The 9,984-nt window shown below is 36.7% G+C and overlaps 1 long non-coding RNA gene across 1 annotated transcript in view; it reads left to right on the top strand.

The window, feature by feature from the left end:
- Positions 1-541: 541 nt before the first annotated feature.
- LOC145716192 (uncharacterized) overlaps positions 542-9,984 on the top strand; it is a 55,839-nt gene continuing 46,396 nt past the window's right edge. Inside the window, exons 1-2 of the long non-coding RNA XR_014138695.1 lie at positions 542-2,077; positions 3,059-3,291. This is a non-coding gene — a long non-coding RNA (uncharacterized LOC145716192). The remainder of the gene's footprint in view (positions 2,078-3,058; positions 3,292-9,984) is intronic.

The raw sequence follows: 9,984 nt of genomic DNA on the forward strand, positions 1-9,984 counted from the left end.
TTGCTTGCTTTTTCTATATTTCTTTTTTGTTTTTCCTCCCCCCCCCTTATTGTACCTATTTACCCTTTCTGTAACAGGGTGAATATCTCAGTGTTTGTTGTGCTGCCAAAACCCTCAAATCACATCACTAAAGTATACCTTTTCTCCTATCACTTTTCCTGTGAGGAAAACAAATGGTGCACTTCTTTTTTTTTTTTTTGCCATGTTATTGATTTTAAATCAGAGAGCAGCACTATTCAATTCAGGAACTCAGAAGCTACATTTGACTCTCAGATCATACAATTTCCTAAATCAGCTGCTGAAGATTCAAGGGTCTTTCTGAAATAGTTATACTGAAGAGAAGAAACAAGAGAGACATTTTTAGTAAAAGAGATTGTCATAGAGAGGAAAAAGTAAATTCTTCACAAGGTATATTTCTGTCTTGTTGCAAATTTCTCCATAAAATCTGAGTGACTCATTAAAAAAAATAAAAAGAGGAAAAAAAAAAAAAGTCTTTCCAGGCGACCCAGAGAGAAGTCCATACAGTATTGTTCTGGGTTCCCTGTTGTAACTTAAAGGGAAACTTTCACAATATCCAGAGCCCTTGACATCCTTCAAACAAAGGAAGAGGATGTCCTCAAATTTTTGTAGCAGGATCCCATTTGGGTGGCACCAGCCTTGACTTCCAAACGGAACACTACATCTACAGAAGGAAAAGTGGTGGCATCTACACCATAAATTAAAGAGAACCTGGGAGAAGCTGCCACTAGCAGCTTGTGCCATTGTTAGCTGAAAACTCAGCTGGTGTCTGTGTATAACATCGTCCAGGAATACTGGCCAGGGAGTTATGCTGAAGTTTTCTGCCCCTGGAACCCCTGGAGCCCCTGGAGCCACTCCCATTGCTGGCTGCTTCACTTCCCCGCGCCTTCGCTAATCAGATCCAGGCAGCCTTGTGAGAGCCGAGACTTCCGACGGTTACCGAGTCCAGGGCTGACCACCAGCCTCTCACAGAGGAGTCTTATGTTAACTGCCTACCATTGCTCTATGTGACAGAGACCCTCCTCTGTGCCATGTGGACAGTACCATCTCATGCAGCAACAAAGGAGTTCACTCAGCGAATCTGACCGCTGGACGCGGGCCCCGGCAAGTTCTGCGCATGCGCGGCACCATCTTCCATGAGAAGCCACGGGAGGTCATGCCTGGTGTCTACTGCAGAGTTAATGGAGAAGTGAAAAAGAAGAGCATCTCTGCTGAAAAGGCTGTGACCAAGGGGAATTTGAAGGTGAATGGACCACTCCAGCTCCTGAGTTTTCTGCTACTGAATTTGAGGTTGCCTGCTGTGTGTAAAGGAGCTCAGGTGTCCTCCCTGCCTCTTCAGCAAGTTCCCTGAGGAAGAGTGGAGCACGCAACCCGCCATCGAAGACTGGTCTATAGCTCCCACAGTTCAGGCCACTGAATGGGTAAGAGCAACCACTGGGTGGTCTTAAACTGTTTCTCCATGAACTCTAGAACAGAAAATGGAAATAAGGGTGATGGAAAATAAGCAGTATCTTTTTTTTTTTTTAAGATTTATTTATTTATTTATTAGAGAGAGAGCATGAGAGGGGGGAAGGGCAGAGGGAGCAGCAGACTCCCCGCCGAGCAAGGAGCCCGATGTGGGACTCGATCCCGGGACTCCAGGATCATGACCTGAGCCGAAGGCAGTCGCTTAACCAACTGAGCCACCCAGGCGCCCAATAAGCAGTATCTTTAAAGAAAAAAAAAGGGATTCAACAAAAGCAAGTGTTATGGACAAAATGTATCCCCCTCAATATGAAGCAGAATGTGCCCCACTTCATATGTTGAAACCCTATGTCTCTGATGTGACTGTATTTGGAGACAGTGCCTTTAGGGAGGTAATTAAGGTTAAATGAAGTCATAAGGGTGGAGCCCTGGTCCCATAGGACTGATACCCTTATAAGAAGACTGAAGAGACACCAGAATTCACATTCCCTTCCCACAAGAGCAAAGAGAAGAGGCCATCTGTAAGCCAAGAAGAGAACCCTCGCCAGAAACCAGCCCTGAGGACATTTGATCTTGGACTTTGACCTCCAGAACTGTGAGAAAATTAATTTCTGTTGTTGAAGTCATCTAGTATGTGGTATTTTGTTATGTCAGCCCCAGCAGAGCAATATAGCAATGGGGGGTGAGGGATAAATGAAAATATATACAGCTAACCCTTGAACAACATATATTTGAACTGCATAGGTCCACTTATATAGATTTTTTTTTATAAATACAGTACAGCATTGTAAATGTACTTTGTCTTCCTTATGATTTTCTTAATGACATTTTCTTTTTTATGTGTCATAACATAATTGTATTTATCCATAAATACATACATGTATTTATCCATGCATAAATTGTATTTATCCACAACTGAGAACAAAACCAAACCGAGGAAAAAGGGAATGGCAGGAAGAGGGATTGGAGACAGCTAGTGGTGAAGACTCTTTCCACCAGTTTTTTGAGTTTTCCTACAAAGGGGCAGTATGTGGCAGAGAAGATGGGGACAAGAGAAGGGGTTTTGTTTTGTTTTGTTTTATTTTTGGTTGTGAGAGAAATATTAAGAAATATTCTTAATGACATTTTCTTTTCTCTAGCCTACTTTATTGTAAGACTACAGCATATAATACACATACAAAATATGTGTTAATTGACTGTTTATGTTATCAGTAAGACTTCTGGTCAACAGTGGGCTATTAGTAGTTAAGGATTTTGGGGAATCAAAAGTTATATCGGATTTTCAAAGGCACTGTGTGGGTGCGGTGCTGGTGTCCCTAACCCCTGTGTTGTTCAAGGGTCCACTGTAGTTTCAAAATAAGTAAATAAAAGTGAAGTAAGAGCCAACAAGTCTTGTAAAAGTTATATTCTTTCCAGGACAATAATAAGAGTGCTACATATTACTGTCTGTTTTAAGCAAATCTGCAGTAAAACCAAAGGGTTGTGCTATTTACGCGTTATAGAATTTTTCAGAACCCTATAAAATTCTCAGTTGTCTTGTAATTGCCTACAAATGACATCATCCTTTTTTCTTTAGCATGCTTTGATTGAGATAGTGCAATCAACAGTGTGAGAATGGCATAAAAGCTCATAGTACATTACAAGGCTATTACTGGTTTGGAGAAAGCTTGGTGTCCAGGAGGTCATAAGCCACCCAGGGATGACAGATAGATGGTCACTTCATGATGTCATGTGGAATACCACTATCTTCAATGTCTTATCAGATGCTCAAGTGGATTTTTATAGAGTTAAAAACATTACAATAAAATGGTGAGTGTGAGAGTTACAGAGGTGTGGGAAAGTTAATAATATGATTGCTAGAATCTGATTTAATAATTTGCAATCCCAATAGGGTAAATTTGAATTTATGGAAAAATGTCTTCTATATAAAGGAGTTTAGATATCAAATAGCTAAAATTATGGAAATTATGTTTGCCAAGTTCCCAAATGGTGATTATTATTGGCACAATTCAGAGGGTACCTCGGCATTCTAGTTATGTATGTGTAACCCAAGTGTTCCCGAGCCCCCTTGTATTTTCCTTGACTAGACATAAATCTCATTTCATGAGAGATGCAACCCCATCACAATGTTACAGAAGAATCCTTAAGAGAGAGCTGTTTGCTTTTCACCCCTCCTCTACTCCTTTGGATTCTCAGTGTTCTTTCACCACCTCATTTTCATCAGCAGTTCTTCTCTTTGCATGTGGCTTCAGCTGCTGCCATAAATGGGCAGAGGCCAGTTCTTCTATACTCATCAAAGTCACTGTAACATGAAACTTTTGTACAAGAACTAGATTTTGTATTGACAATCTGGAAGTAACAGAGGGAAAATATAACCAAGAAAAGAGGAAAAAACATACCAACTGATGTTTTTTGTTGGCTACTCTTGTATCAGGGAGTTTTCAATGGCCTACCCCAAGTGCTGGGGTGTTTTTTGCAAGTCCTCCCTTCTTCCATTCTCTTTCTAAGTCTCCCAGTGTTTTACACTTGCAGCCAGAAGACAACTCCGTAATGCCAATTATTTTGTTATACAAAGCAATTTAGCTCTCACTTTGCTTTATGTTCTTTCATCAGACCAGCTCTGAAACATATTTTTAAAATTATTATTCAGTACAATTACTTTCTTGTGTACTGTGTTATGATTTTTAATGTACACAATTTGTTTTATATATATTTTAATATAAATAATAGTAATATAAAATAGTATTATATTTTAATATAAATAATATATACTATTACATGTAATATGTATATAATATAAAGTTTGTGTGACCACTACCATGATCAGGGTACAGAACAGTTCTGTCAGCCTTTTATAGACATACCCTCCCCCATTCCTAAGCCTCAGCAATTGTTGATCTGTTCTCCATCACTACAGCTTTTTGAGAATGTCATGTGAATGGAATCATAGATTATGTAGCATTTTGAGGCTATTTGCTTTTACTCAGCACAATGTCTTGAAATTCATTCAAGTTGTTGCCTCATCAATAGTCCAAGCCTTTTTATTGGTGAGTAATGTTTCACTGTATGTATTTACCATAGTTCATTCATCACTTTATGTGCTGAAGAACATTTGAGTCCAGTTGTTTCCAGTTTAGGTGGTTATGAACAGAGCTGTTATAACATGTTGTGTAGAGGTTTTTGTATGCATATAAGTTTTTATTTCTCTAAGTTAAGTACCCAGTAGTGGGACTGGTGGGTCATATGGTAAGTCAATGTTTAACTTAAGACAAAAAACAAAAACCTGCCAAAGTGTTTTCCAAAGTGGCTGTAATATTTTTGCATTCCTACTAGCAATGTCTGAAAGTTTTAGTTGTCTGCATCTGGTAGATGCTTGGTATTGTCAGAATATTTTTAGCCATTCTAATAGGTATGTAGTGGAATCTCTTCATGGTTTAAATTTGTATTTCCCTAAGCGCTAATGATATTGAACATTTTTTTCATGTGGTTTTTAGCCGTCCTTATACCTCTTTGGTGAAGTATCTGTTCAAATCTTCTGTTCATTTTAAAATTAGGTTGTTTGTTTTTATAATAAGCTTTAAGCATTCTTTATATGTTAAAATTTGTCCCATTTACAGTATTTTCTGAAGATTAATCTCCAAATGACAGTGGTTCTGATATTTTCTCCCATTGTTACTTTTTTTTTTTTTAAATTCCAGACTCAACAGAAATATCCTTCCTCCTTGCCAAGCCTAAAACCTGCAGCCATGTTCTTTATCCTTTTACTTGCTCTACCTCTCATGTTCCTTCAATTATGTCTTTTCATTTTGGAGTTTTCAATATCTTTTTGCATGATCCATTTCTTTTTCTTTAATGGTAAAGTCTTTATATCTAATTCAAAAAATAAACTAATTTATGACTCTTCTCTAAATTACTACCTCCTGCTTCCCCTCACTGCTATGCTTTTTGAAAAATGTTCTATATTTGCTATTTTCTTCTGCCAAATTTATGCAACTCAGACTCTGCTTTCATTATCATTCTGAAAATGGTCTTAGAACCATCACCAATGATCAGCACTTATGTCTACTGGTGGCCTCTTTCTGTTTATTTACCTCTGTGCAACACATGACATTTTTGTCCACCACTTCTCTCTAGATAAAGAAAATATCACAAAGCAATCAATCATTGTAGTCACAGAGAAAGGGTAAAGTAAATAAATATTTTTGGAAGCAGAATCTTTTTTACACTTTCAGGGAAAAAAAAGAATTTTTATAGGAAAATCCGGATAGATAAAGGATGCAGAAATGCTCAGAATTTAGCATATGCATACAATTTAACTGAGCATACTTATATGTGAAAGATATTTGTATTCATAGCATCTTCCTTCATTTTAACTCACTTGTTCTACCATATTGAAGTACGTGAATTTGGTTTACTAATGTAATCTTTCATTGTTCTATTTTTGTGATTTGTAAAATGGAGATTTAAAACAGTAGCTAACCCAAAGTTTTGTAAATATTATGTGAGATGATGAATGGATTTAGCAGAGTACCTGAAATATGGAAAGCAGTTAATAGGTAAGCTAATTATTTTTTTTTCTTTTCCCATATTTGTCTAATTCAATTCAAAATGAATTTTAGAGACAAAACAATTCATTCAGTTTGAGTTATCATTTAGAATTAACACTGGCAACCTATAAAATAAATTTTTAGAGTTTTGAACACTTTTTTTTTTTGTCTTTTGATTGTGAATGTTTGGACATAGAGCAGATGATGGATATATGCCTTTTACTTAATCTGGGTGAGTAATTTCTGTGTCTCTGCAGAGAACCTCTACACAAGCCATATTTGTAGAGTTTAATCAAGTCAATGGAAATTCTATCCTATGAGTCCACTTGTACTGATAGAAAATCATGAAGTAGTTCAAACATGACTTTATGAGTGCTAGTTAACAGAAAGATAATACAAAATGCTTCTGTTTATTTTTCTTAAAAATCAGTTATTTGTAACAAATTATTTCATAAGTTTGTACATATAGTTCAGTTCCCAAGATTTCTCTAATGCCTTTTTTCCATTAGTTCTACAGAACACTGCATTAATGTCTTAGGGTATTGTTCATTTATTCTCTATAAGACAATATACACTAAAGGACTTTCATTTTTCTGTTTTCTTCCATAGACACTCTCGCCTAATAATTCAGTTAAGAGTCTCTTGTATAAACCATGTTGTCTTTGTTTATTTTTATTGTTGAGTATCCATCTATGCTCTTATAATTCCAGTTTTGCAAAGAAGCAAGGGCTATTAATCAAATTTAACTAAAATGGCTCTTCTTTGGACCATCTTTCCCGGCAATAGCAAAGAAGTAAATCATGTAGAAGGAATCCATTAGAATCATTATACTTAGGAAACAACATGTTTATGGCTAATTATAATAATGTCTCTTGGTAATATCTTGATGTTATACTTGAACACACAGTAGAAAATTGCTCAATGTTCCTATTTATCTTTATCCACTAAAGATAGAACAGTTATTTCAAACCAACTTTTGTGTGCATGTGTGGTATGTATGTGTGTCAGGGAGGTGGGGGGGTTGTAATCTACTTTCTTCCTAAAATATTAAATATTATCTAGCATATATTTATTTTAAAATTGTTTTTAATTAGTTTGGCTTGTTTTTCAAAGTTGTATAAGAATCTTTATGATGTAGGGTGTCACCTCTAAGTGATGTCAGAATTTTCAATTTTTAATTTAATTATTTTTAATGTTGGCTTCAACATTTGCACAGTGGAATATAATTTGTTATTTGAATGCAAATTCATTTGTTATTTAGTTAGTTTTATGCATGCTTCTTATAAAACATTTAAACAATACAAAGTAGGTGAAGCCAATGGTTTTCATCATCAAATCTATTAGAGATAACAGAATATGTCTTTATCTATGTCCACACATTAAAGTTGATGAACTGCAATATGATTTTGTTTCTTACAATTTACCAACTCCCCTAAAGAAAGGAAACTCAGTTGGGTAGCATTAATTTGAAACTGGGCGAGCTCACTCTCTCACTTAGGGGAAATCTCAGGTCAAACTTCCTTCAACCCTCCACCTTTTCCTTCTCAAAATTTAATGTGTATACTAATCACCAAATATCTTAGTCTATTTGGACAACTATAATAAAAATGCTATGGACTGGGTGACTTAACACGTTTATTTCTTACAATTCTGGAGGCTAGGAAGTACAAAATCAAGGCACTGATAATAACCCACTTCCTGTCTCATGGACCTCCGATTTTGGCTTATTTCCTCACGTGGCCAGAGAGCTCTCTGGGTTCTCTTCTAAGAACATTTGTCCCATTCATGAGGGCTCCACGCTCATGACATAAACACCTCCAAAAGGCCCTTCCTCCTAATACCATAACATTAAGGGTTAGAATTTCAACATACAAATTTTGGGAGCACACAGCACTTAGTCCATAATACCTAGGGAATCTTGTTAAATGGCAGATTATGATTCAGTATATTTGGGGTGGAGCCTAAAATTCTGCATTTTCAGCAGGCTCCTTGATAATACTCTTACTTCTAGTCCTAGAAGCACATTGCACAGCAAAACAGTCTATACCTTTTCCCCTCCTTTCTCTAGATTGGGTAATGGTAAAAAAAAAAAAAAAATTATTAAAGAAGATAATTTAGGTTATACAAACTTTATTTAACACTCCATAAAGTCTCCATTTGGAGAACTGCAGATGGGGCAGTAGGCAGAAATCTTTTGTAGGATAAAAAATAAAGAACAAGGAAGGGGACAAAAATAGAAAACTATCTAATTGGCTGGGGCCACATAGTCAACTTTGGGGTGAGAAGAAAAAGGAAGTAAGTCTAGAGCCCAGAGTTGGCTTGGTGTTTGGTGATTGGCCAACTGGATATACTGTCTGTATTGTCATGAAGAGCATTTACAATGACACAGATGTTATGTAAGTTTCAGTTTGCTGATGTGGTACCCCAGCTGGAGCAGCTGCATCTTGGGCCTAGAAATTTATTTCAACAGTGTTGTTACTATTCTCCAGTAACTTAGAATTTCTGGTGTGGAGTTAAGGCCATCTGGTAATAAGCAGCATATGCTATTACTGATATCGCTTTCCTTTAGATGTGTAGAATTTGTATTTTGTTTTGGCCTTGACTATTGATGGCAGACACTGGGGAGGGAGGAGGTGTAAAGATCCAAGTCTACCTTTGTACCAGGATACCAGCAATTCCCAGATCCGTTCGTATAGAACTTTCCTAGTTTATTATGAGTAGGTGCTGCCTATTTCAAGATGTCAAACAGCCTTTCTGAGTGGGGTTTAAAGTGTTCAGTACGATTCCAGTAATACTATTGGACAGATTCTGGAATCCCTGCAATTCTAGGAGGGCATGATTACCAAAGGAGGGAGAAGATACAGGTCTGCTTTAAAAAAAAAAAAAAAAAAGCATTAAAAGTATTTTAGCATGTGTGGTTTTGACAGCTTAAAGGAATATAGCAATTCTTATTTTTTCGGCAAAATATTTTATTTGCTTGTAACAATTTATTGATTCAACAAACATCCTAACATCATTTTTAGTCCTGTATGGATTCCTAGATATATAAGTAGTGCCCAACTAAGGCAAAGACAGTATGCTTAATTCTTTCACTAACAGCTGGGCCTGGGTTTCTCTGTCATCTCTTTTAAGCTTAAAAAAGACAAATATAGATGGAATATGGAAATGTAATTTATAAGAGATGAAGGAAGGGACTTCCCTGACCTCTAAAGAAAAAAAAAGGAAAGCAATTTTGAAAATTCCTAGTGCTATTGCTATGTTTAAGACATTTCTTATATTTTTGTTGCTATTCCATTTTGCTTTGTTTTCCCAGAATGGCTTGCTATTTGTGGGCAATTGTCTGGAAGTGGTAGGAAATTATTTTTAAATTGTAGACATCAATATACTACAAAGCTTTTGCATTAAGCACTGGCTTATATAAATTTATAAAAAGAATTATATTGAAAAGGAGCTAAACTCAAACAGTTTGAATCATCCAAATATATTTATTTAAAGATTTTATTTATTCATTTGACAGAAAAAGAGACAGCGAGAGAGGGAACACAAGCAGGGGGAGTGGGAGAGGGAGAAGCAGACTCCCCACTGAGCAGGGAGCCCGATGTGGGTCTCCATCCCAGGACCCTGGGATCATGACCTGAGCCGAAGGTAGACGCTTAACGACTGAGCCACCCAGGCGCCCCCAAAATATTTTTGATGTTGGGAACTCAGAGGTTCTTGTACTTGTAAACACAAAGACTAGTTTAACAAGAGGCTTTGTTTTGCATGAGCTACTACATAAATTACTCCTTAGTAGAACTCAGGGAAAATTATTGCTCCACCCTTCCCTGCAGGAATATTTTGAAGGAAAACTAATCAACAGCACCTTTCACATACCACAGAGCTGCAGGACATCACAGGGTCATCACCAATGGCAACCATATCCCAATGTGGTTTGGATATTAAACTCATCTTTGAT

The sequence above is a fragment of the Leptonychotes weddellii genome, chromosome 1 (genome assembly GCF_054177405.1).
Source record: "Leptonychotes weddellii isolate Sample4059 chromosome 1, ASM5417740v2, whole genome shotgun sequence".
Taxonomy (NCBI): Eukaryota; Metazoa; Chordata; class Mammalia; order Carnivora; family Phocidae; genus Leptonychotes; species Leptonychotes weddellii.